The sequence below is a fragment of the Mus musculus genome, chromosome 16, assembly GCF_000001635.26.
Source record: "Mus musculus strain C57BL/6J chromosome 16, GRCm38.p6 C57BL/6J".
In the NCBI taxonomy this organism is placed as follows: Eukaryota; Metazoa; Chordata; class Mammalia; order Rodentia; family Muridae; genus Mus; species Mus musculus.
The window spans coordinates 44,172,853-44,200,053 of record NC_000082.6 but is presented as its reverse complement, the minus strand read 5'-3'; the positions used below and the strand labels follow the sequence as shown (position 1 = coordinate 44,200,053).

General features: G+C 43.1%; 1 protein-coding gene across 5 annotated transcripts in view; it reads right to left on the bottom strand.

Moving 5' to 3' along the window:
* Positions 1-26,818, bottom strand: part of Usf3 (upstream transcription factor family member 3) — a 54,230-nt gene extending 27,412 nt beyond the window's left edge. Inside the window, exons 1-3 of one of the 5 annotated variants that reach the window (XM_006521899.1) lie at positions 26,544-26,818; positions 1,746-1,814; positions 1,033-1,150 (exon numbers count right to left, since the gene is read on the bottom strand). The gene's annotated coding sequence lies outside the window, so the exon portion shown is untranslated. Of the gene's footprint in view, positions 1-886; positions 936-1,032; positions 1,151-1,745; positions 1,815-21,814; positions 21,833-26,543 lie in introns of those variants that run through there. The other 4 variants (NM_001029889.2, XM_006521898.1, XM_006521900.4 and 1 more) reach the window with 4 other exon arrangements.
* Between the last annotated feature and the right edge of the window lie 383 nt (positions 26,819-27,201).

The following is a 27,201-nucleotide window of genomic DNA, read 5'->3' as shown; positions in this document are numbered from 1 at the left end:
CCTCAAACTTGTAATCCCCCTGCCTCAGCTTCCTGAATGTTGGGATTATGGCATACACCACTACCTGGTTAGAAACTGATGTCCTATAGGGCAATCTACAGGTAAATGGGAAAAGCCTGGAGACAGGAGAGTTAACACACGCGCACAGTTGTACAAGGTCAGCAGTCCTACTGGGGATTCCCTTCTCCTCGCTGACTTTCCATAGTTTGAAAGGGAAAATGTTCCCGAGACACACTGAACCTTCCAAAAGAGGCCACCAAGGTAGCGTACCTGTTGGGCTACAAGGGAAAGATAGAAATGCAACACTCCCCATGACCCCTCTTCTGGGAAGGGGGAGGAAGGGAGGTAGTAAGTATAGAAGTAAACTCAGAAACCATGGGTTTAAAACCTGGCTGTACCCCTTCCTAGCTGTTCACTTGTGGGCAGACTCTTGGAACTTTAGTTCTACATAACTGGGCTGCTTTGAGAAGGGAGCGAAAGAATGTCAGGAAGGCACAACGCACACATGCACGCACGCATGCATGCACGCGGTGCCTGGAAGCAACAAGGGCCTAGGAAATGCTCTATTTCACAATAAGCCCCAGCCCTAGAAAGGAGGAGGGCAGAAGGAGGGAAGGCAGACAAGAAGCTGACAGGAAACACTGACTGATACGGCCTTGGAGAACATGGAGTCACAACTCATTTCCAGGCCTAGCAAGATGGCTTAGCAGGTGAAAGTGTCTGCTACCAAGCCTGACAATCCGAGTTCCATGCCGAGACTCACACAGAAAGAGGAACCGACTCCTGCCGAGTTGTTTCTAAATGCCACACACGTCATGCATGGGGTGTGCACACCACAATTAAAAAAAAAAAAAAAGTCTTACAATGTTTTTCAAAAACAACTCACTTCTGCAGCCTGTTCCTGTTCCACCTTTCCTTCTAGCTGGTGAAGCTGCCTAAGGCCGAGAGAAGCCCTGCAGTGGATGAGCACGGAACTGTAATGTGGGGACAAGCCAGCAAGCAAGCACACAAATGACCCATCTCCCTTCTCACCCAGGGGCTTGCAGAGTTTCTTCACTTTAGATTCCTGGCTTCCAACACCTCCTCTTTCTGATTCAAATCTATCATCTTCTGCCAGAAGATGGTCTCTATAGGTTATGTTTTCTTCTTACTACAAAAAAGAAAAACCAATGAGTGTTTATAGCCACCAAGTATCCATGAGATGAAGCTGGCAACTGATAGCATGCAGGCAAGTTTTAGTGGCAAGAAGAATATCCCTGGTCATTCCCCACCACTGGAGAGCAAGTGAATGCAGTTACTCTCAAAACACCCTTCTCCAGTGGGTAAACCATAAGGGGGGGGCGGTCTTACAGGCAAGGGACAGCATGTATACAGGTTCTTTTAATTCTGTACGCTCATGGTCCCTTGGGCCCTCACTACCCATGGATTTCTAAAGACCTCCATGTTATGTCTAATATTAAGACCCACCGTCAATTCGAAAATTATCTTTCCTTCCATTTCCCATTTCCCTTACTTAAATTTTATTTCTTCTTCACATGTGTATATACATTGTGTGGTGCATGGTTACAAGTGTGTGGGCACATGTGAGTATATGTGAGAATGCGCACACACGAGGAGCTCCAAGGGTGATGCCCTCTGCTTTATCCTTTTAGTGGCAATGACTCTCAATGGGACTCAGAGTTTCCTGTCAATATGGCCAGTCTCCATAGGCACCCTGTCTCCACAGTCCGAGCCACCATGCCCACCTGGTATGTGTGGGTTTTGGGGATTCTAACTCTGGTCCTCTTGCTCCCTTAGGAAGGTAGGCTAAAGACCTGTGAACAGAGGAGGGGACATAAGACACACTTCACAGCTCTGTGCCAGACCTACAAGTGAGGAAGAGCAGGGGGTCTAGAATTCTAAGTCTTCCTAGGAGATGCCCCTTTCTCCTTTCTTCTCTTTCTTTCTGCTCAGAAAGTCTGAGAACCTTAGTTCTATTTTAGGATAATGTTTCCCAAGCATAGATAATAAGAATTACCTCATTGTGCTTTCTGTCTGTGGATTTCATGTCTATGAGTCCACAGGTGAGAGAGAACATGTGGGATTTATGTTTCTGATTCTAGGTTACCTTACTTAAAATGTTTTTTAGTTCCATTCATTTCCTGCACATTTCCTAACTTAATTTTTCTTTACAACTGAATAAAATTCTATGTTGTGTGAGTGTGTACATTTGTTCATCTGTTGATGGACTTCCAGGCTGGTTTTATATCTGTGCTATTTTGAAGAGAGCAACAACAAACACGGATGGGCAAGTGTCTCTAAAACAGCGGATATCATCCTTTGTGTATATTCTCAAGAACTATATATATAGTTAGATTTTTTTCTTGTGTGTTTCTGTGTGTGCACATGCATGCACTCCTATGTGTGCAGTTTATGTGTATGTGTGGTGTATACATGTGAGTGTGTAGTGCAGCCACTGTGGAGGCCACAGAGCTTTCTCTATTGCTTTCCATTCTATTGCCCGCTTTCAAAGCTTTCTATCTTGCCATCTCACTCTAGCTAAGGCTATATTAAGTAAAAGTAAAGAAAGTAGACATCCTTTCGCTGTTCCTTATTATAATAAAAATGCTATTCAAGGGTGTGTAAACTATTGTAGCCACAATGGAAATTAATAGGGAGGCTTCTCAAAAAAACCTTAAAACTAGGGCTTGGGGAAGTGGCTCACTGGACAAAGGGCTTGCTGTACAAACATAAGGCCCCAAGCTCAGATCCTCAGCACCCACATTTAAAGAACAAAGCTGGGTTGAACAGTACATGCTGTACTCCCAGCATGATTTCAAGTTCTGCTGAAATAACAAGCTCCAAGGAAAATGAGAGACCTTTCTTTAAAAATATAAAGTCAAGGGTGATGGAGGAAGACACACAAAGCCAACCTCTGATCTTCATATGTATATGTACAGGTAAGTATACATGTTCCCACACATGCACATACACACATCCATATACATACATATGACACATATGTACATGTACAGGTAAGTATACATGCTCCCACACATACGCATATACAAATCCATATACATACATATGACACATATGTACATGTACTCTCAAAAAGATCTAAAAGTGATATAGATTAGAAAGGGAAAGTTAAATTATTTCTATTTGTAGATGACATGATTCTATACTTAAAAACTCCATGGAAATTCACACACACACACACACACACACACACACACACACACACACAATCTGGACCTGACAAGTAACTTCAGAAAATTAGAATACACAATCTGCTATGGTGGCACATGGATATAATCACAGCACTGAGGAAGTGGAAGCTGGAGGATTATGAATTCCAGGTAAGCTAGGGTTGCCTTGTGAGCTCCTGTCAGAGAGACAGAAGTGAGGACCTAGGGGTTGATGGAACTGCAGGTCTGTGCTCCGTGCCTGGCTTTCACGCGGGTGCTGGTGATGTGAATGCTGGCTCCCATGCTTGCACAGCACGGCCTTTACTGACTGAGCCATCTCTCCAACCTCCAAAATTTACATTCCTTATGTTAAAAAATAACCAGAATAAAGAACTACATTATCATAAGTCTTTGTGTACTTACCAATTAATCTACAAATGAAGACATGGCTTTTCTACTCCTCTTGGCACTGGGGTTAAGTAACGCAGAGCCTTGGACCCCTGAGTCACACATCCAGCTCACATGCATTTTAAATACAGTATTTACATGACTAAATAAACATACTTCCTAAAATAGTTAAAGTGCTATGAATCTTTAAAGACAGATGCTAAAATATTATATTAATAATCTACGAGCTATTCTATCTGCATGGGAAGAAAAATCACTGGGCATCAGGTTAGGGCCTGGCTTGACTCTGACGTGGTCCTTCGGTCTCCTACATCAAATCACAGTTTCTATCACTTTTTCAGCCTTGAGGTAAAACACACACAAATTGCAGATATCTTAAATACAGCATTCAGTGAGCTTTGACAGATGTACACATTTCTATGATTCAAACCTCATCAAACTATGATATTACCATCAATTAATTCTTTCTTGGCCTTCCCTAGTCAATCCCTTTCGGGTTTCTGAGGTAATTACTTTCCTGTTTCCCCCACTGGACTTTATATAGATGTATTAGCTGAATTCTCTTGTGACAAGCTTACACTCAGTTTAATATAAATGTATACTTTCTTCAGGAGTCAGCTCCTTTCTATGAACATAGATGTATGAATCTTCAACACTGGCTGCTTATCTATTTTCCTATTGATGGCTTGCCATTTTGTCCACTAAGTGCTACTGGAACAAATTACAGACACCACAGGACAGACAGTCACTAGACAGTCAGCTGAACATTTTGTGCTTGTCACTGGTATCTGGACAGTTTCCTAAACAGCAAATGGCATGGTGGATTTTTTTCTAAAAGAAGGCCCAGGTACACTCTGGTAGGTAGACAGCTACCTATGCACAGCTTAGTGTAGCTTAGCATTCAGACCCTCCCCTGTGTCTGACCAGTACCAGGCTCTTCCTGTCTTGCTGCCCGACGCAGGTTCCTCTCTCTACATCACTAAAAAATGTGCACTTTGTGAAATCCTGGATCTGTTCATGGTATTCTTTGGCCTGTCAGCCTCAGCACTTGCTGCCTCTGGTGGCCAGTTCTCAGACATCAGGTTCCTGGAAAAGGTAATGGTTGGAGTTTCTTTTCCAGGTGATAAGATGTGCTAAGGTTGACTGTGATGATTATACCACTATGTGCACTAAAACCACGGGAGTGCTCACTGAGACTGAACACGGAGCACAACGCACCCCCTTCACACCGAGACTGAACACGGAGCACAACGCACCCCCTTCACACCGAGACTGAACACGGAGCACAACGCACCCCCTTCACACCGAGACTGAACACGGAGCACAACGCACCCCCTTCACACCGAGACTGAACACGGAGCACAACGCACCCCCTTCACACCGAGACTGAACACGGAGCACAACGCACCCCCTTCACACCGAGACTGAACACGGAGCACAACGCACCCCCTTCACACCGAGACTGAACACGGAGCACAACGCACCCCCTTCACACCGAGACTGAACACGGAGCACAATGCACCCCTTTCACACCGAGACTGAACACGGAGCACAACGCACCCCCTTCACACCGAGACTGAACACGGAGCACAACGCACCCCCTTCACACTGAGACTGAACACGGAGCACAATGCACCCCCTTCACACTGAGACTGAACACGGTGCACAAATGCACCCCCCTTCATCTTTTTCTTTCTTTTCTCTCTCTTTTCTTTTCCTGACAGTCTCATCTAGCCCAGTCTGCTCTTGATCTGATGCTCCTGCCTCAGCCTCCCAACTGCCAGGATTACAGGTGTGAGCTACCATCTCAGGCTAGGAAACTTAGAAAGCAAAAGCCTCTGCCCAACTCCATGTACACACAAAAGCAATCTTATTTAGCTTCTTTCCTACAACAAAATATCCAAATCCCTTGCTTTAAGTGGGTTAGAATGTTAACTGGAATTCTAGTACTGATAGTTTAAAAGTGGGAGAGTGGAGAGTCCAGTTTCAAAGCTCACTACAAAGCTGGAGCAATCAAAATAGACGGGCAGCACACATACCTATATGTGTAATTAAAAATAAATATTATAAACATGTTTAATTCACATCATATCTAATACCATAAAACTGTTAGATATAACAAGCTATATTAAGATAAATAAACTGAACTCATTAAGCGTAAGAACTTTTGTGCTTCAAATGATACCATAAAGAAAGTGAAAGGGGTTGGTGAGATGGCTCAGGGGGCAAAGATGCTTGCCTCCAGACACAACAGCATGAGTCCTATCCCAGGATCCACGTGGGGGAAGAGAAATGATTCCTGCAAGTTATCCTCAGACCTCCGCACGCATGCATGCCCCTAATAAAAAAGTGTAATTAAAAAGGAAGAAGAAAAGAAGGAAAGAAGGAAAGAAGGAAAGAAGGAAGGAAGGAAGGGAGGGAGGGAGGGAGGGAGGGAGGGAGGGAGGGAAGGAAGGAAGGAAGGGAGGGAGGGAGGGAGGGAGGGAGGGAGGGAGGGAAACTTCTAGGTGTGGTGGTACATACTTTTCACTGCAACACTAAGGAGGTAGAAGAGTTAGAGGCCAAATGGATGAGTCTATCTATTCCAAAAAAGAAAAGACAGAGAGGGGAGAGGGGAGAAGGGAGAGGGGAGGAGAAGGGAGGAGAGGGGAGCAGAGGGGAGAAGGGAGGGGAGAGGGGAGAGAGAAGGAAAGAGGAGGAGGAGGAGGAGGAGGAGGAGGAGGAGGAGGAGGAGGAGGAGGAAGAGAAGGGGCTTAGCAGGTAAAAGTTTACCACCTGTGTTCTCTGAGTTTGATCCCCAGGACCCACACAGAGGAAAGACAGACCAGTCTCCCACAAGCTGTCCTTTGACCTCCACCCACACCCATGGCAGCAGGGTATGCCTCCCAAAAGAAAAAAAAATGAAAAAAAATAAATAATAGAAAGGAAAGAAGGGGAGGGGGAAGGGGAGAAGAGGAGAAAGAAGGACAGTGGAGGGAAGGGAGGGGAAGGACAAGGGGAAGGGGAGCAAGCCTGCCAAGGTCACACAGGCCCGCTAGCCAACACTGGAGAGGGTGAGACTGGAGGAGCACTGTATGTCTGTAAGCGTGAGGCCAGCCAGGCTAGTAAACCAAGGTTGAGCTAAGATAAATACTGTCTCACCAAAACAAAACAACAGCGTCAGGGCATCCAATGCCCTCCTCTGGTCTCTGAGTACCACACACACAGTGCACATTCAGGCAAAAACGCTTACACAGAGAATAAAAATAAGCCTTTAGAATAAATTAATAAACTGGGTGTGGTGGTGCATAGCTTTAATCCTAGCATTTGGAAGGCAAAGGCAAGTGGATCTCTGTGAGTTCAAGTTCAGCTTGGTCTACATAGCAAGTTCTAGAACAGCCAGGGCTAAGTAGAGAGACCCTGCCTCAAAATAAATAAATAAACAGACAGACAGACATAAATAAAGTAGAAAAAAGGTTACAATATCTTACTTAAAGTCAATATTTTCAGCCTCTAATATTTAATTCTGGCTTGCTATTATTTAGTGCATTCTAAAATGTTTTATACTTACTTTAAATTTTTAGGGAATTGATTACACAGATAGATACACATTCTATTATCTCTTTAAAATGTTCTTAGTATATATTGACTGTATGAAGCAACAGGTTTCATTATGACCTTTCCCACATGCACAGAACTTACTTTAGTCATGTTAATTCCCCAGTGCCCTCTCCTGCGCCTTGTCCTGCCTCCCCGTCCCCTTACTCTTCCAAAGTGTAAACCTCCTAGTCAAAAGGACTTCAGCCTACCAGACAAGAGTGTGACTCATGGAGATTGGGCCACAGCTAAACTTGGATCAGTTTTCTGCTCTACACCAAAATGAGCTCTATTTACTTCGATCACCTTGCTCTACTCGTCTTTCCTGATAGTAAATATACATGCCTAGGAAACAAAGAAATTCATAAACACTCACACTATTCTCTACTACATCTTTCAACAACAACCACTGTGGATTCTTCTGGAAGTTTTCTTCTTTGTGTATCCACTTTTTCCAAAATGGTAGTCTGTGAGCAACTCTGCACCCTTCTTCATAGTGACCAGGAGCATTTCTCCACATACCACAGCCCCAGCACTGCACACACATCCTGCTTCATGCTGCGGCCAACTTTGCTCTCTGTGCTTATTTGCGGTCCTCTCCAGCATCTTGGGTTAGAAAACTCTTTCCCCGGAATGTGTTCTCACTACTTCCGCATGGTTTAACTCCTTCAACCTAGCAGCCTCTGGACATAGGCTCATGTATTGCTTAATACAGGGCACACTCTGGCCCTAAAATGATAAGTTGACTTTCTCATAGGGCAAACACCATCTTAAGTATTTGTGGAAACTAACGGTTCCATCTTCACTGGCTAACATCTCTGGCCAAATTCTGTTATGTAGAGCACAACCTTTATGTCCTGCAGGTACAGAACAGTGGTCCTTGTCACAGCAAGAATCCTTCGTCTGCATGTGTTTCCAGCAGCTGCTGTCTACATCCCAGAGGGAATGAAATGTTGCTGTGTTGGGTTGTTTTCTGCTTCATGTAACTTCTGTCTGTCTGCAGTTCTGACTTTCTCTGCCCCTAAAGAGATCTTGTATCTTTCAACAATGTCTGTTGGCTCCTTCCCGCCAATCCCATGACCATCCTGTGTGGTGCAAATGTCAGAGTTGAACTGCTGGGATACTTGTTAAAGGAACGTGAAAGAACGAACTCCTGCCCTCAGGTTAGAACTGCTTTTTGTGGTGAATCTCAGCTAACCTGTATGGTTGGGGTGGGGGTGAGGAAATAAGCCACAAGCATAATTTCCTCACAACAATTTTGAATTTTATTTTTAAACTATACAAGCAAGCCCTTAACATAAAAAAAAAACACCCTACTTTCAAATCATAAAGAAATATATGGAAAGTTTCTTTGCTACACTCTTCACAGATAACCACTGCAAACAGTGTGGCATACTATATATAGCCTTTCCTCATCTTCTCACTGTGAACTACAAATACTCTCAATGCAAAATTTATTTCATAAGTAAACTCAAAGAGAACTAACTCAAAGGCTTCTTTAAAAATGCAGTTGCCCAAATATTGTCTGTCTTATTGAGTGTCCCTCTACATTTAACACCTGGTGGTGTCGATCAGACATTTCTCCTCATATGTGCAATTATCTGTGTGCACATTAGTAGCTGTCACACTGAAAGAAGAGGCCAGACAGTAATCCTCTTCAGGTCTGGATGCAGCTCCCTTGCCATGGGTACCAGTCAGTTCCTCGCACTCTCTCCCAGTCCACCTCTGCTCTCACAGCACAGGTCCTTTCTGCTGGCATGGTCTTGCCCCTGCCAGGAAAGCTTGCAGAACAGGCCCCAGGCCAGCTTCCTCTTGCTCAGCTCACAAGTGGTCCACAGAAACACATTATCTCTCCTTTGCTGCAGTAACTCCAAGAATTTCACCTTACAGGTATATCCACATATATAAAAAAAAACCACATTTATTCAAGGGTATTCACTACAGTGTCATTTGAATTATTTTGAGAAGAAAATGCATGAAAGACTCATCAAAAGGACGTTAATTAAATGCCATAGCCTTATGTTGAACCATCTGACACTTTTTTTTTCTTGAGTGCTGGCAATCAAACCCAGGGCCTTCCACATGCTAGGTAAGGGATCTACCACTGAGCTATAGCCCTAAGCCCTGTTTCTGCTTTTTTACTGTAGCTTCAGATAGTTCAGCCTAGTACTTCCACCATATGACACAGTGAATCTATGCAATAGTATTTATCTATCCACTTGAGAGAGCTAGATTCTGTACTTTACACAAGGTATATGTTGAAGCCCTAGAAATAGGTCCCTGCCAAGCACTATAGTACACACCTTTAATCCCAGCATTTATGAGGCAGATGCAGGGGGATCTCTGCAGTGTCAGTTTAACCCAGGCTACAGAGTTGAAACTTTGTCTCAAAAGACAAAAAAAAAAAGCCAGGTAGTGGTGGCCCATGCCTTTAATAATCCCAGCACTTGGGAGGCAGAGGCAGGCAGATTTCTGAGTTCGAGGCCAGCCTAGATAGACTCCAGAGTAAAATCCAGGACAGCCAGGACTACACAGAGTAACCTTGTCTTAAAAAAACCAAAACCAAAACCAAAACCAAACCAAAAGAAAATGAAGGAAGGAAGAAAGGGAGGAAGGGAGCCCTTTAAAAGGTGGTCAGGTTAAAATGGAGTCAGAGTGCGCTGTAATCTATCTGGCTGTGCAGTTTCAGGAGATTAGGAAACAGACAACGCAGCAGAGGGACCATTCTGTAAAGACAGAAAAAGCCTAGCCTGCAAGCTAAGCGTTAGAGATGCATTCTGCCAACAGCTGGACGGTGCTGCTGGTCTAGAGCTGTGAGAAAAACAATTCCTGTTATTTAGGCCACACCGGCTATGGTATGTTGTTATGGTAGCCCTAGTAAACTAATATTAGTAAATATATAAAGCTGTTACCGACCTGTAGGACAGGAAGTACATACATATATCTTTATAAAAATACAGAACACCTTCTGAAGGACAGACTAAGAAGAATCACTGAATATATGTATAAACAAATTTAATTGTTTTAACATGCATATATTTCTACTGTAAAATACATATTTTTCTACATATTTTCTCAGGGTTCAAATTTGGTCTCAGTCAAATGTAACATTGTCATTGTTAAAGGGAGCTGGAGATGTGCTGTGCAGGACATGCACAAGACCCTGGGTTCACCCTAACACAAATAAGTAAAAATAAACAAAATAAAAAACTTCAAAAAAAAAAAAGCCACCCCAAAACAAATTAATTTAAAAAAATACCCCTAGCTGGGAGGCAGAGGCAGGCGGATTTCTGAGCTCGAGGCCAGCCTGGTCTACAAAGTGAGTTCCAGGACAGCCAGGGCTATACAGAGAAACCCTGTCTTGAAAAAACAAACAAACATACAAACAAAAAAAAAACAAACAAAAACAAAAAAAAAACAAAAAATACCCCTAATATCTCCTATTTTCGCCCCATTCCCTAATCCCTTTCTCCCAGAATTAAGGTAGTCACCATTATCTAACCTACCCTGTATTCTTCCACTGGACATCAATTTGACATAGAGTTTTCTGGGCTTTCTACAGAGTTATCTATATGTACTCAATGGAAATTTTCGTAAGAATGAAACCATGCTGTGCTTGACTCTGAAACACCTTTTACATTAAAATTTGTGACGGCCATCATGTACTTCCAGATGTCCATCACACATTTATCATTTTCTTTTAATAGCTAAAAGTCTTTATTACCCATTATAGCTGCATTAATAAATATATTTTATTCCCTCCCCTCTTTCCTACTGAAAATGATGCTGGAAAAAAACAATGTATAAAGTCCTTGTGGTGATAAGAATAAAAAATGTCCCCCATGGGCTCATATATTTGACCCCTTGGTCTCCAGTTGGTGGCGCTGTTGCGGACATTGTGGAATCCTTAGGAGGTGGAGCCTTGCTGGAGGGGTGGGCTTTGAGAGTTTGCAGCTTTGCCCTGCTTCCAGCTCCCAGCTGCTTCCTGCATGTGAATGGAAATGCGATCTCTCAGCTTCCTGTTGCTGCCAACTCAGGCACCACTATAAAACCTCCTGGAATTGTCAGCTAAAGTAAATGTTCTTCTGATACCTGAGTTCAATGCCTGGGTATGGTAGGAATGAATTAATCCTCAAAAGTTGTCCTTTGCCTCAGGTGTGTGTGTGTGTGTGTGTGTAAATACATTCATATGTTAAGGATCATTTACAGAGCTGGGTGTGATAGCATAAGCCTTTAATTGAAGTATGCTGGAGGCAGAAGCAGGTAAATCTCTATGAGTTCAAGGCCAGTCAGAGCTACAATGAAATGCTGTTTCAATAAATGACAAATAAATACACAAAAGCAAATAAAACATTTATATTTCTTCTGTAATTTCACTTTTTATGACATCAGTGTTTTCATTTCTTTTAAAAGATTTACTTATTCTGGGTGGTGGTGCATGCCTTTAAACCCAGCACTACAGAGACACAGGCTGGTGTTTTTCTGAATTTAAGGTCAGCCTAGCCTACACAGTGGGTTCTAAGACAGTCAGGGCTACAAGGAAAAAAACCTGTCTTGAAAAAACAAAAACGCCAGGTAGTAATGGGATCCCAGCACTTAGGAGGCAAAGGCAGGCGGGTTTCTTAGTTTGAGGCCAGCCTGGTCTACAGAGTGAGTGAGTTCCAGGACAGCCAGGGCTACACAGAGAAACTCTGTTTCAAAAAAAAAAAAAAAAAACAACAAACAAACAAACAAAAAACAAAAAAACCAAGCAAAAACGACAAAACAACTCACTTATTTTTATTTTATTTATGAGTGTTTTACCTTCAGGCACCACATATATGCAGTGCCTGTGGAGGCCAGGAGAAAGCCTGGAGTTCTGGAACTGAAGTTACAGATGCTTGTGAGCGGCCATGTGTGTGCTGGGAACTGACCTAGATCTTTGATGAGTTCAACTAGTGCTTTTTTTTTTTAATATTTATTTTATGTTTATATGAGTACACTGTTGCTGTCTTCAGATACACCAGAAGAGAGCATTAGATCCCATTACAGTTGGTTGTGAGCTACCATGTGGTTGCTGGGAATTGAACTCAAGACCTTTGAAAGAACAGCCAGTGCTCTTAACCGCTGAGCCATCTCTCCAGTCCCCTCCTCCCCACTTCTTTTCCAGACAAGGTTTCTCTGTGCAGTCCTGGAACTCACTCTGTAGACCATGCTGGCCTTGAACTCAGAAATCCACCTGCCTCAGCCTCCCAAGTGCTAGAATTAATCAACTAGTGCTCTTACCCATCTAGCAATCTCTCTGCACACCCTACAACACTAAAATAAAACTAAACAAATAAAACTCTCTCCATGTGAAGACACTTTTCACATTTTATTTTTGGTTCCCTTTTTGTTACTTTTGTTAACCATTTTTTTGAACTATGATTGGTAAATACGTCTTTTGAAATTTGTTATTTCATATAGCCACTGTACGTATTTTTGTTACATATGCAATGAGGATCTATTGTTAGCTTCATAGGAACAAAGTCAAGTCATAGTAAACATTTCAGACATAAACCGTCTGTAGTCTGAAACTGAGCTTTGTGTGGTAACAATGTTAGTATGCATTTCCTTTATTCCGCAGATGCCTGGCATGTGTATATTTCATTTCTCACCTTCCTGCATAGCTTTCTGTCTGACTAACCAAGTTAAAGAAGTGTCTCTCTACAATGGACAGGAGAATCTACTAGTCACACTGTACCTGCTGTTCCCTCACAGACTGGTCCCCACCCCCTTCCCTATTGTTTTAATGATGTAGCTAATGAAGTTTTTCTCTTTATTTCTCTCCATAGAGCTGTCTTTCTTTCTTTTTTTTTTTTTTTAATTAAAAATGTCCTTAATGCTGGGAGTGGTGGCACACACCTTTAATTCCAGCACTCGGGAGGCAGAGGCAGTCGGATCTCTTTGAGCTTAAGGTCAGAGTGGTCTAGAAATGAGTCCAGGACAGCCAGGGCTCTGTTACACAGAGAAACCCTGTTTCAAAAAAAACCAATTCAAATAAAGTCCTTAATAATTAAAAGACATATCAATGGGAGATCTGTTAGCTCTTCTCTCTATTTCATAAAATCCCCCCATTCTCACTTGGGCATATTTCTCTAAAGCTTGGCATTTGAGCTTTTTATACTTGGCTTTGGGACGTTTGGTAGATGGATTTATTTATTTATTTGTAGATAAAGCAATAGGGTCTCAGAATTAGAAGTGCTGTATCAATACATAACTGCCTTGTGTTGTTGGAGATTAATGCTAAAGGTAAGAATCATATTTAATACAGAGGAAAGCTGTTTTTCTGAGTATTTTCAATCAATGGTTGGTCAATTGTACAGGTGCAGAATATACAGACACAGAGACCAACTCTGAAATCTAAACAGACTTTCCTCCTATTAAAAAGCATCACCCAGACGGGCATGGTGGCGCACGCCTTTAATCCCAGCACTTGGGAGACAGAGGCAGGCGAATTTCTGAGTTCGAGGCCAGCCTGGTCTACAAAGTGAGTTCCAGGACAGCCAGGACTACACAGAGAAACCCTGTCTCGAAAAACCAAAAAATAAAATAAAATAAAATAAAAGTATCACCCAGGAGTTGGAGAGATGGCTCAGTGTTTAAGAGCATAGACTGTTCTTCCAGAAGTTCTCAGTTCAATTCCCAGTAACCACATGGTGACTCACAATCATCTGTAATGGGATCCGGTGCCCTCTTCTGGTGTGTCCAAAGAAAGAAACAGTGTGCTCATATATATAAAGTAAATAAATCTTTTTAAAAAATCAGCCAATCCTAATAGTGTCCCCTTAAATCTCAGAACTCAGGAAGCTGAGGCAGGACTGTGAGCCTAGCCTAGCCTGAGTTACAAAAACCTTCCAAGGCAACCAACCCATAATATACAACAGGAACCTGTCTCAAGAGGCTGGAGGGGGGCTTGGGAGTAATCGAACTGCTGCTCTTCCAGAGGACCTTTAATTCCCAGCACCCATATGGTGGCCCACACACAGCCCTTGGTAACTCCAGTTCCAGAGGATCGGAAACCTTCTTCTGGGCTCTCTAGGCACTAGAACACATATGTGGAGTGTATATGTCACACACAAACAAAACACCCGTGCACATAAGATAAATAATAAAATCTTAATTTTTTTTAAAGAAAAAGAACTTGTCTCAAAAGAGAAAACAATGGTATAGAGAGGACTTGTCCATTAAGGGCACGCACTACTCTTGGAGACCTAGGTTTGGCTCTCAGAACCATAGAATCATAACCAGAGATCTGCTGCTCCAGACCTGATACCTCTAGCCTTTGTAGGCACCTGAACTCACTCACATGCATATAGCCACACAAGAAACACATATATAAATACATAATTAAAAATTAATCTTAAACTGAGCCTATGATCTCCTTCCCTCCCATAATAAAAGTTTTAATACCCTGTACTACCCTACCCATCAGCTAACTGCCCAACGACTTCTGCTAGAGGCTCACTAAAACTGCCTGGAACTTTAGTAGTAAATGTGAGATCTCTCCTAGGTCTGTAGTCCATGGCCTCACATGACATAATTTCTCTTTGTCGTATGAGCAGGATTTGGGGAGATTCTTGCCTTGGGGAGTCAGTGGTAAGCCAGCTGCTGTCTGCACGACCTTGAAAGTTTACTTCCGAAAAACTGTCCTATTCTTATAGAAATCCATTGTTAATTTATAGTAATAGCAATTCCTCAAATATTTGAGGATATTTTGGGACAAAAAAATTCTTTATGTTATACTCAACTTAATTTCTCTAAGATCAATTTATCTGTTTGGCTTGGTCTTTTTTATTTATACTGTTGCTTTTCCTTAAGTATACAGTAATTCTTGGTTAAACAAACCAGTGACTAGTGTTTCCCAGCACAGCTGTTTTCAATTACAGCTGTGTGTATAAAGCATACTTCCCCTGGATATGGTGGAATACACCTGTAGTTTCCAAACTTGGGAGACTGAGACGAGAGACAGAATTTCCAAGCAGCCTGGAATACATAGTGAAACTCTATCTTTAAAAGCTCCCTAGCCAGTGCACCTCGGCTAAGAACCACTTTTAAAAAGATTTTGTATTGTGTATGTTTGTGTATACTGGTGCCACACGTGTGCAAGTGCCCACAGAGCCAGCAGAGAGAGTTGAGTCCCTTGGAGCTAGAGTTACAGGCAGTTGTGAGCTCTCTGGTGTGGGTGATGGGAAGCAAACTCAGATCCTCTGAAGAACAGCAAGTGCTCGTAACCACTGAGCCATCTCTTCAGCCCCAAGAACCACTGTTTAATATATGTGAAAAATCACTCCTTGCCATGAATGTGCACACTGACTACAGATACTTGAGCTATCAAAAGTATCCATGAGCAGAAGTCAGCAGCCAGGTGTGCCTCTGATGGAGAGAGCCACAATCACAGTGGAATTATAATTCATTCTCTAAGATGTGATAATGACGCTCTCCCTGGCTCTATAGAGCCCAGGCTGGACAGTGCCTCTAATTTATGCAGGTATGCTGCAGTAGATATTTCATTTCTGGTGTTGTGATAAAATGCCCTGACAATAGCAACTTAGGAAACAAAGCTTTAATGGGCTTTCAGTTCTTTCAATCTTACCACTGAGGGTAAGTTAAGACAGGAACTTGAAGCAGGTCACATCATCTCTATGAGCAAACAATTGTATTCTTGCTTGGATACTTGCTCTCTTAGCTTCCCCTCTTTGACTATTCAGGACCTTCTGCCTAGAGGATGATTAGTCTACAATGGTCTCAATCTCCCTTCACCAATTAACAATGAAACAGACTTCCACAGACAGGCCCACAGTACAGCATGATCTAAATAAGTCATCATATTAAGAGTTTCTTGCCGAGCGTGGTGGCACATGCCTTTAATCCCAGCACTCGGGAGGCAGAGGCAGGCAGATTTCTGAGTTCGAGGCCAGCCTGGTCTACAAAGTGAGTTCCAGGACAGCCAGGCTATACAGAGAAACCCTGTCTCGAAAAACCAAAAAAAAAAAAAAAAAAAAAAAAAAAAGAGTTTCTTCCTGGGGATTCTAATTTGGGTCAAGTTGACAAAACTAACCAGCATAGTATCCTACCAGGTACTAGTAACCAGCATAGTATCCTACCAGGTACTAGTAACCAGCATAGTATTCTATCAGGTACTAATAACCAGCATAGTATCCTACCAGGCACTAGTAACCAGCATAGTATTCAGTATTCTACCCAGTACTAGGACTGCTGCTTACAAGTCTGGTAATCCACAGTACCTAGGTACTTTCTCAGCATCCTGAATTCACTCTAAATTTTCATCCAAGTTTTTCCATAATTAATTTGAGAAAACTCAACTTGAAGCATGAATGGCAAGATTTAGCATTAGTTTGAATCCACTAGTGTTGTAATTTTCAAAAATTCCAAACATTTTCAATCTGCAAAAAATAGCTGCCCCAGGGTTTGAGCTCTAAGTTATATCCTTATCGCCTCATCTAACTAGCACTTTTCTTATTATACAAATAAATATATATTTATAATAAATTATTCAGATAATACTTAAGATTTAAGTTATAAAAATATTATCTTAGCTGGGCGGTGGTGGCACACTCCTTTAATCCCAGCACTTGGGAGGCAGAGGCAGATGGATTTCTGAGTTCAAGGCCAGCCTGGTCTACAAAGTGAGTTCCAGGACAGCCAGGGCTATACAGAGAAAACCTGTCTCGAAAAAACCAAATATATATATTTTTTATCTTCATTAATTTTCCCCTCAAAATTCCTGAAACACTTCAAGTAATGTTGCATTTTTGCTTTCTATGCCCTGTTCAAACAGTGAATTAATTTTTCTCTCAGAGAAAAGATTGTCTTAGTTACAGTTTTATTGTTGTGAAGAGACACTCTGACAAAGGCACCTCTTATAAATAAGGCAGATCTTTACTTAGGGCTGGCTTACAGTTCCAGAGGTTTAGTCCATTATCGTCATGGTGAGAAGCATGGTAGCAATCAGGCAGACATGGCTGGAAGAGCCAAGGGGTCAACATCTAGATCCAAAGTCAGCAAGGTGGAGACTGGAGTTCCACCCTGGGAGCTTAAGCACTTGACACACTTCCTCCAACAAGGTCATACTTACTCAAAAAAGGCCACACCTCCTAATAGTGCCACTCCCTGTGGGCCAAGCTTTCAAACACATGAGTCTATAGGGGCCAAACCTATTCAACCACCACACTATCTAAATATATTTTTTAGAATTCTATAAGAAATGTATTCAACCATATATATATAGCTCCCTTTCAATTTTCAACCATTAGTTTACATCAATATGGGGTATAGGTATCTTATATGCTGAGTCACAATTCAATGCTAAAGTTATTTTATTGCTCAAATTGCTCAAGCTTTGGCTATTGCACTCTATACACAAAAACCAAGAAAACAAATGGCTGGGGTGATAGCTCAGCCAATAAAGCCAAAGAGGACCTGGGTTCAGTTCCCAGCACCGCCCGCCCGCCCGCCCACCCACACACTCTCTCTCTCTCTCTCTCTCTCTCTCTCTCTCTCACACACACACACACACACACACACACACACACACACACACAACCTTAGCCCTGGAGAGATAGCAGCAAGTCGAACTTCAGGTTTGGGGAGAGACCCTATCTCAAAAACAAACAAACAAGCAAATAAACAACACTGAAGCACAACCAAGGATGACGCCCCATGTCATTCTTGACCTTTTAGATGCACACACATATATGTGCTCATGTGTGTGCATACAAACACACACAGGAAAAAGAGAAAAAACAAAACAAAACAAAAAATAGCTCCTAAAATGGTTCTGGGCCATAATCGCTGTATTCACTAATACAACTGCTACCATGTATCCTCGATGTATCCTTTACCCACATCAGTGAGTGATCCTAAGGTACTGGGAAAACAGCCTTTGATGTCAGACTCAGCATTCAGCTTTGAAGTACTCATCAGACTCAGCATCCTCAGGCATCCTCAGAGTATCAGCAGCCAAAGAAGACTCGAGGGACCAGTTAGTGGATGTAGCAAAACACCCACTTCACAGCAGGAGCTCAGTAAGTTAGCTACCTTCCCCCTCCTCCCAGCTGCGTGAGAGCCAGGTGTGAGCTGGTGCACTGGACAGTTTCCATGCCCATGGATCTTTTCTCTCTCTAGAACTTCCCAGAGCTAATTCTCCTTTACCAGCTCTTCCCTCAGCAGCAATTTATTGCTTCCACCACATTTGACTTTTTGCTTCCAAAATGTAAAGAGAGTCTTCATATTCAACAAGAAATCTGCTTTTTCTGTGTATCTTTTCACTTTGCCACTCCGTCCCGGCTAATCCTTCCTGGTTTAGGACTTACCATTAGACTGCTCAAACCAATGGAAAGACTTCTTGGCGGCCAGGGTCTAACACCATCAAATCAAAGATCTTCCTGAAGTTTCACCCCTTGTGTTGGTCTTACTCTTTTCTTACTTATGTGTGCCCCCTACCCCCAACTTAGGAATTCTTGCTTCTTTCTCATTTGAGTTCCCATTTTCATTACTCTCTTCCCTTTTATGTCCCCCCCCCCCCCCCCGGTTAAAAACATATATATAACTCCCTTTCAATTTTCATGCTGCTTTGCATCTGTGGATAGGTAAAGTTCTCATTAAAACATTCGGAACAAATAAAGAAGTTATTTGGAACATACTAAACTTCCTCAGCTTGTAAAACATCTACTTTATCCCAAGTCTTCATTTTATCAATTAATCTGGCTCTAATCTCAAACAAACTCAGACCTCTTTACCAAATGCTATTATTTTTATCCCACTTATGTTTCCCTGTTCATTACCATGTTAGCTTAGGCCCCTTTTACACCTCTGGCTCTGAATCGTCTTCCCATTCTTCATGGGTTTTACACCCACCCCAACATTCCACTGATCTTCTCCTCCAATTCACCAAATTCTGTCATGTTCTTCATGCTCTAGAACTTACAGCAGCATCCAGAGTTCCATATCCATGAATTCAGCCATTTTTGTTTGTTTGTTTGTTTTTGGCTTTTTGAGACAGGATTTCTTTGTGTAGCCTTGGCTGTTCTGGAACTTGGTCTATAGACAAGGCTGCCCTCGAACTCCCTAGTGATGGGATTAAAGGCATGTGTCACCACACTGCAAATCCAACCAAAAATATTGGGAGAACTTTTTAGCTACCCTGAGTATTTACACATGCTTTCCCCTTGTGACACTTTCTAAAGTACATATAGTATGGGCCTCTGTGGTACTGTGCATGATCTCAGCACTTGAGACACTCAGGCAGGAGCATAAAAATGTGAGGATAGTCTGGGCTATATAGTACAATCTTGCTCACAAAATAAAACCTCAAAAGCACTACAGTATTAACAGATGTATCCATGCACTGCATAGTGATGTTTACTTCCTCACAGCCTACAAGTCCAACAGGGCTCCCCTAACACTGTAAAGGAGTTGAAGAGTCCTATTACTTCATATGTACTGTGCCCTTTCTTTCTTTCTTTCTTTCTTTCTTTCTTTCTTTCTTTCTTTTAAAGATTTATTTATTATTATATCTAAATACACTGTAGCTGTCTTCAGATGCACCAGAAGAGGGTATCAGATCTCATTATGGATGTTTGTGAGCCACCATGTGGTTGCTGGGATTTGAACTCAGGACCTTCAGAAGAGCAGTCGGTGCTCTTAACCACTGAGCCATCTCTCCAGCCCACTGTATCTTTTCTATGCCTGTATATGTTTATACATTTATTTATACACATAAGCAACACCATATTATGATTGTCTATAATATCTATGACAATAATGTGGCAGATAAGTTTGTAGCCTGGAAGAACAGACTTTGGCATAAGACTTCCATATATCTAGGCTCACAAGCATACACTATATGATGTCTACATGATAATGAAACTACATTTTCACATTTCTCAGACTGTATCTCATCCTTACAATGTATGACTGAATTTATACAGCATTTAAGTTATATGATATATTACAAATAGTCTATAAGCAATTTAAAGTATATAGGAAATGTGTATAGGTTATGCAAACACTATGCCACTGTGCACAGTGACATTTTGAAGATGTATTTAATTTTTTTCAGTTACGTGTATATGTGCCATAGGGTATGTATATCTGACTGCAGGTGTTCCAGAAGGACTGAGGTGTCAGATTTCCTAGAACTGGAGTTACAAGTGGTTGTGATCCATTGCACATGGGTGCTAAGAACCAAATTTGGGTCTTCTGTGAAAATAGTATGTAGTCTTAACCATGGAGCCATCTGCCCAGCCCTCTAAAGGATACTTTTATATTTTAAAGTTTTTATACCTGTGGAGGGACCCTGGAAAAAATATTCTACAGAATACCAAAAGACACTGTACCCTTGCCCAGCAACTATTGTATCATGTCTAAAATCTGAGTCCTGACTTTCAGTCTCACCCACCCACATCTACCTGAGAAAACACATGGAGCATGGACAGCTAGCTGGTTTACTCTCCCTCCTATCCAACTCAGATAGCCAAGCTCCCTTTGTTCTTGTAAACTCACTTCTTCTAGGTTCTCGTTCTTTTTCTACTGGAATGAGCTTTTGACCTTTCTCTGCTTGTCCAGCTCCTACCTGTCCTTCAAAGACCAAGGCAAGTCCGTCCCCATTACAAGCTTCCTAGCATTTCTAGCTAACACCAACTCTCTTCCTATACTCTGGACCCCACCACTGTCACCACTTGGTAACCTGTTACATCATACGCTTTTCTTTCCTTGATAATTTACTCTCCCCTACCCTACTGGTGCTTTTTCATGAAAATACAACCTTACTCATGTTTCTCCATTTGAAAGACTTCAATGATTTCTTTTCTGGACCTATTAACTTCTTTCTCTAACCATCAGACTTCTTAAAGAACTAATTTACACTTACTATTCCCTCTTCCTTATTTCCATTCACTCTTCAGACAGCTAAAGCTGACTTTCATTCCAAAAACTGCATACAGCAGGCTCACCAAAGGCTTCCACACTGTCAAACACAGACCATCTGTAGAAAATACCTGCAGCTCTGGCTGTCTGGCAGCAATAGCCTGCACCTCCTTTGAAGAGCTCCTCCACCCCACTCTTCAAACAGGACTTCAAACATGGGCTGACATCAGAGGTGTGGCACAGAGCTAATATAATAGCTAAGGCTCCCTGCACAAGAAGGAAAGCTGGCTGGGGCTGACCTCTGGCGTGGCATTTCCTCACCTTCTCCAGGCTTCACTCTGAACACTCTTCTAGCTCTGTACACATCCATGACTCTCCATTTTCTGCTTACCTGGGCCTAAGTCAAATTCTGTTGCTAATAACTCAAAAGAATTTAGTCCTGCATGTTGTGCAGAAATAGAACTGGTACCTGTCACGGGATGCCATCTTTTGTTTTTCTTCTCTATGGCTTCTGCTGCTTAAGAAATGACAGCAGCTAATGTGAGAATTCTTTCACCAGGGATCCCAGGATAGCTTTAGTAATTGGGAAGAAAAGATATCCGGGATTCCTCAACCAGCTACATAATAAGCAAAAGAAAATAAGGGGTCTTTCCTAGTTTTTCTTCCTCTTCCCCCCACCCTCCTCCCCCCCCTCCTCCTCTCATAGCTTATAGTCTGGCAGTCAGTGAATGGGGTAGGAGTCCCTTAGTTACCTGCTGTGGGTGCTCCCCAGTCTTCCCCAAATGTTCTTACGAGCTGAGTTCAGTATTTACTATTTCTACATTCTTCTTAGCACCTATGGCGTTGGGCAAATGCAAGTATTCAATAAATACTTGATGAGCTGAATTAAAAACACAGTATTAGCACATTAATAGGAGCAACTTATCAAGCCCTACTGATCTAATTAAAAGATCTGGCCTTCTGAAGTAGCACAATTGTACCCACATGGAAAATCTAATGAGAAAAAGAAAAATTATCCAATTGAACAGTTAACAGTTTTCCTATTAGTAAGGGTTTCACAAATATTTTATGAATAACAAGCTCAAAGAAAAATGCTTAAGGTGTATACACATGCATATATGGAAGAATACACATTTAAGGCATCTAAATCCATAAAGACAAAATGTAGTTTTGGCAAAGCCAATTAATATCAAATCAACTTTTGTTAAAGATATGTTTAATATCCTATGTATAATAAAGTATGGCAGTCACATTTAACACAGTTTTTTTTTTTTTTTTCAGTGTCTGTTAGTGACAAATTCAGTATTAGCGGACACAGTTCCTATGGTTGGAGTGTTCTAGCTCTGTAATACTTCAATAGTATCTAGAAATACAATGAAGATCATGCCCTTGAACATAGAGGCCCTGAAGGCTAGCAGTCAGATAAACACATACCTGTGGCTATGTGATAAGTACTAACATGTAAGTCTAGGGACTACAAAAAAAGAAAATAATCAACCTGCTGAAAAAAAAAAACAGGTAAATATATGAAAATACTTTGAAAGCAAGGCATGGTGGACAGCTAGAAGTCCAGCATTTGGAAGAAGACACAAGCGGATCTCAAGAACTTGAGACTAGCCTGGTCTACATATGGAGTTCCAAGATATACTGTCTTACACAACAACAGTAACACTTCACAAAGGAACTCAATACTAGTTATGGGATGAGGACACTCCTAAGCCATAGTAGGAATCAAACCCAAACCCATGGTTGGAATGAGCTCAAGAAAATTCTAAACCACAGGAACAAAACACTCTTTGCCACTGAATTGTAAAAGAAAAACAAAAACAAACAAACAAACAAAAAACCCTATGTGTTGAATTAACCCACACTATCAGTACAAAGGGAGTTTTTGGGTTTTTTTTTTTAGGTTTTTGGAGACAGGGTTTCTCTGTGTAGCCTGGCTGTCCTGGAACTCACTTTGTAGACCAGGCTGGCCTCAAACTCAGAAATCCGCCTGCCTCAGCCTTCCGAGTGCTGGGATTAAAGACGTGCGCCACCATGGCCGGCTCAAAGAGAGTTTTTTAAACAACATGTAGTTTGAAAGTTCAATGAGAGCTTATCACAAAAACACGCTGAGGTATAGGAGCCACTTTTCCTAGATTAGCTACCACCCCTCATAAGACACTTCTCTTTAAAGCAAATGGAGACCATCACAAAAGCAAAACAACAAACAAACAAACAAACCAAAAAAACCCCACCACAACAGGACACAATGCAGAGATCAACCGATTATGGGGAGCCCAGCCCCAGCAGGTGCATCTCCACCACAGTTCCTGCATCTGTGGTCTGGAAACATCATGGAAGAGGGGTAGGAAGGATCATAAGAACCAGAATATCAGCAGATGGCAGTGAAATGGTCTCTCTTAGAAATGGCTGCAAAACCCAGATCAGAACAATGGTGATCTCAATGGACATGCTAATGTGGAAGGAAGAAAATCTCATCATGTTCCCATCCCTATACAAAAAAAATTACAGCAACTAATGATCATTGGGAGAATTAGCCTCATCTAGGATAACCCCTCCCCCAACCCCAAACTGATTGTCCAATTCAAAGTTGTCAAACTTGACCTGTCTCCGGTGAGGCTTTGCCAGTGCCTGGCAAATACAGAAGTGGATGCTCACAGTCAGCTATTGGATGGAACACAGGGCCCCCAATGGAGGAGCTAGAGAAAGTACCCAAAGAGCTGAAGGGATCTGCAACCCTATAGGTGAAACAACAATATGAACTAACCAGTACCCCCAGAACTCGTGTCTCTAGCTACATATGTAGCAGAAGGTGCCCTAGTTGGCCATCATTGGGAAGAGAGGCCCCTTGGTCTAGCAAACTTTATATGCCTCAGTACAGGGGAACGCCAGGGCCAGGAAGTGGTAGTAAGTGGGTAGGGGAGCAGGGCAGGGGAGGGGGTATAGGAGACATTTGGGATAGCATTTGAAATGTAAATGAAGACAATATCTAATAAAAAAAATCAAACTTGAAACTATATAAGAACCACCAACAAAAATAGACTCATCTGGGTGGTGGTGGCACACACCTTTAATCCCAGCACTTGGAAGGCAGAGGCAGATGGATCTTTGAGATCAAGGCTAGCCTGGTCTACCCATGGAATTCCAGGGCAGCCAAAGATACACAGAGAAACTCTGTCTCGAAAAACAAAACAAAACAAAACAAAACAAAATTTGTTGTTGGCTTGGTAAGATGGCTCACCAAGTACTTGCTGCCAAGCCTGCCAAGTTGAGTCCAATCCCACACAGCAGAAAACTGTCTCTCAAGTTGTCCTCTGACCCCGCATCTATATACTGCAAATGCAGACCCACCCCCCCTCTCAATAATGTAATTTTTAAAATCTAAAACTATTCTTGGTGTGAGGTATGAGGGCACACATCTGTAATTCCAGCACTTGGGAGATAAAAGCCTGAGGATCGCTACAAATTCAAAGTCAGCCTAGGAGCAACGAGAGATCCTTTATCACACACACACACACACACACACACACTCACGGTATATGTGCACTTACATACCAAAGATTTCATATTTAAGGGATCTGTCACTACAATTACTTGATATAGAGGAGAAACACCCAAGTTAGCAACAGCAGGGATCTAAATTGCATTATCTGAGTGGGGTCCAAAGGTTCACATGGAAGGTTGTGGGGCAAAAGTTGAATACACAACTTAAGGCTTGCCAAGGAAAACCCTGGAATACAAGCAGAACAGCCTGGACATTGTACCAAGCTTAAGGTAATTTTCAGCCCTGGCTGCTGAGCAGAATAGCCTGGAGAGTTTTAAGAGGTATACCACAGCCTGCCTCCCTCCAGATCAAAGGTAAAGTCTGGGAAGGTGACTGTAACAAACAATCCAGTTAAGAAACCATTGGGCTTGACCACAGGAAGGAACAGCGTGAGATAACATTAAGACCTGGCTTTACTGCCAGGGGTTCCAAGCTTGCTATCTGTGGAAGCTTCTCTTCTAGCTGGAGTTAAACAGTGCGTGCATGTGCATGTGCAAGTGTGTGTGCGCGCGCACATGTGTGTGTTTCATACAAAACTAGCTCACTGTAAAATCTTTTTTAAAAAAACTTCTGTGATGTTCTATAGACGACTAGGGTAGAAAATAACTATTCTAGGTGGCCCTTACCACACTGAATGGAAATGCTTTTGTATCAAAAGAGTTCTACATTTCATCAATGCACAGACTACTACAATCACCAAACTACTAAAGCTAATCTATACAAAAGTCATAATGTTTAGACTACTGCCCAACCTTTTGACATTGTGACACAAACTTGTCTTTACAAGGTTCACTCTCTGGAACCATACAATGAAATTAAGAAAGGAAAAAAAGAAACCCTCAAGGGATTGGATATGTTTTCAATTTTGGGTTGGACCACTTTTATGTTCATTCTGGGTCACAAGTGGCTGTTGGCCTTTGGCATGCTTCTTGATACAGCTTTCATTCACAACTCTTGGCTTCTCAATGAATCTTCCTCAGTTTGCAACAAATACGTTGTGTATTTCCCAAGCAAATGGAAACATAGTATCCATACAGCAAGTCAAGTGTTCTGAGGGAAAGGAAAAGGTCACCGAGGAAACTGTCGGCCCTGCAAAGAGCAGATCTGACTGGCCATGGGGAAAAGCTACTGCAGGGTCCACTTACTCATCAAAGTTTCCTTTAAGACTCTGCCACTGTTACCCATAAAGTCGGCCAGACCTATCATGTTTGTTAATTCACTCAACTTAGTGGTAAAATGTTATCTGAACATTAGTTGGTTTTGGCAGTTAGTTTTTTGTGGTCTCTTATCTACAGATGAGGTCAATAAAAGCAAAAAAGACCCCACAGAGAGAAGAGAACTCTATCCCCAAAATGCCCAACCTCAGCCAAGCGTCCAGAAACCTCATGCTTGTTCAGGAAATTTGAAATCGGACAAGAATGCCATTCGCATGGACCAGTGCTATTCAGAAGCAAAAAGATGGGCTTCTAAAAAGAAAACGTCAGCCTAACTCTCCGACACAGAGGTGAAAGTTACAAAAGCAAGCAGCGAGTTTGACGAGTGGATCAGAAGGAAAGTCAGAAGACAAGTAAAGAGATGGAAGGGATGGCAAAAGGTGAAGGAGGCTAGCAAAGGCCACCCGGTGGGGACCTGGCTGCCCAGCTCTTTATGCACCCAGGACAGCATGGGGCCTCTGTCCGCCGGCGCGCACCGGGAGCAGGGCGAGCTCCCTCAGGCCTGGCACCCAGGGTGCGAGCATGCCGGAGTGAAGAGAGCGATCGCCCCGGGATAGGTGGGGAGTTCTGGGGACCCCAGGAACGAGGGGCACTCAGCCTAGCCCTCACCTCCCGCGGCTAGGAGGGGGTGGGTGGAGCTGAGCCCGGGGCCGCCCCCCGGAGCCGCCCCCGCAGCCGCGGTCCCGGCTGTCAGCGCCCCCTCCCGCGGCCACTCACCCGCCGGTGACGCGCTCCGGGCCACGGCGGCGGCGACCCCCGCCTGGGTCATGGTCCCAGGAGCGGAAGGCAGCGGTGTCTGGCCGTCTAGGCGAGCCTCTGGGTCCGCGGCCGCCCCCTGCTTCTGCGGGGCTGGGGGAGCGCGGGCCCGGGCCCTCCTCTCCCCCCGCCCCCGCCGCCTCTCCTCGCGGCCACCGCCGCCGCAGCGAGCCCGAGCCCTCGAGGCCGGAGACCCGGCGGCAGCACGGCCTCAACTTTCCCAGCCCCCCTCCCCCCGCCCCTCCCGCCCCTCCCGCGGCCGCCGCTCGGCACGCGCACAGCCTAGCCTGGATGCGCCTCGCTCCCGCCCCGACCAACCGGCCGGCCAATCCGGTGCTGGGGAGGCTGCCACCGTGGCCAGTCAGAAGCCGGGATTCCGCTGCGCTAGGCTGGAGGGCGGGAGGAGAAGGAGGGAAAAGCTAGGAGGGAACAGGCCTCGGGCGGCCCAATGACCAAGGCCGGGGGGCGGAGGTGTGCAAGTTGGGTTGAAAGAACAGGAAATATTCTTAAAGGTAGAGTGACAGGCAGAAAGGAAAGCCAGTAGGTGGATGAGAAAGAGGTGGGCCTGGTTCCTTAAAGGGGACGCTTTGAGAAGCTAGGAAAAAAAAAAAAAAAAAGA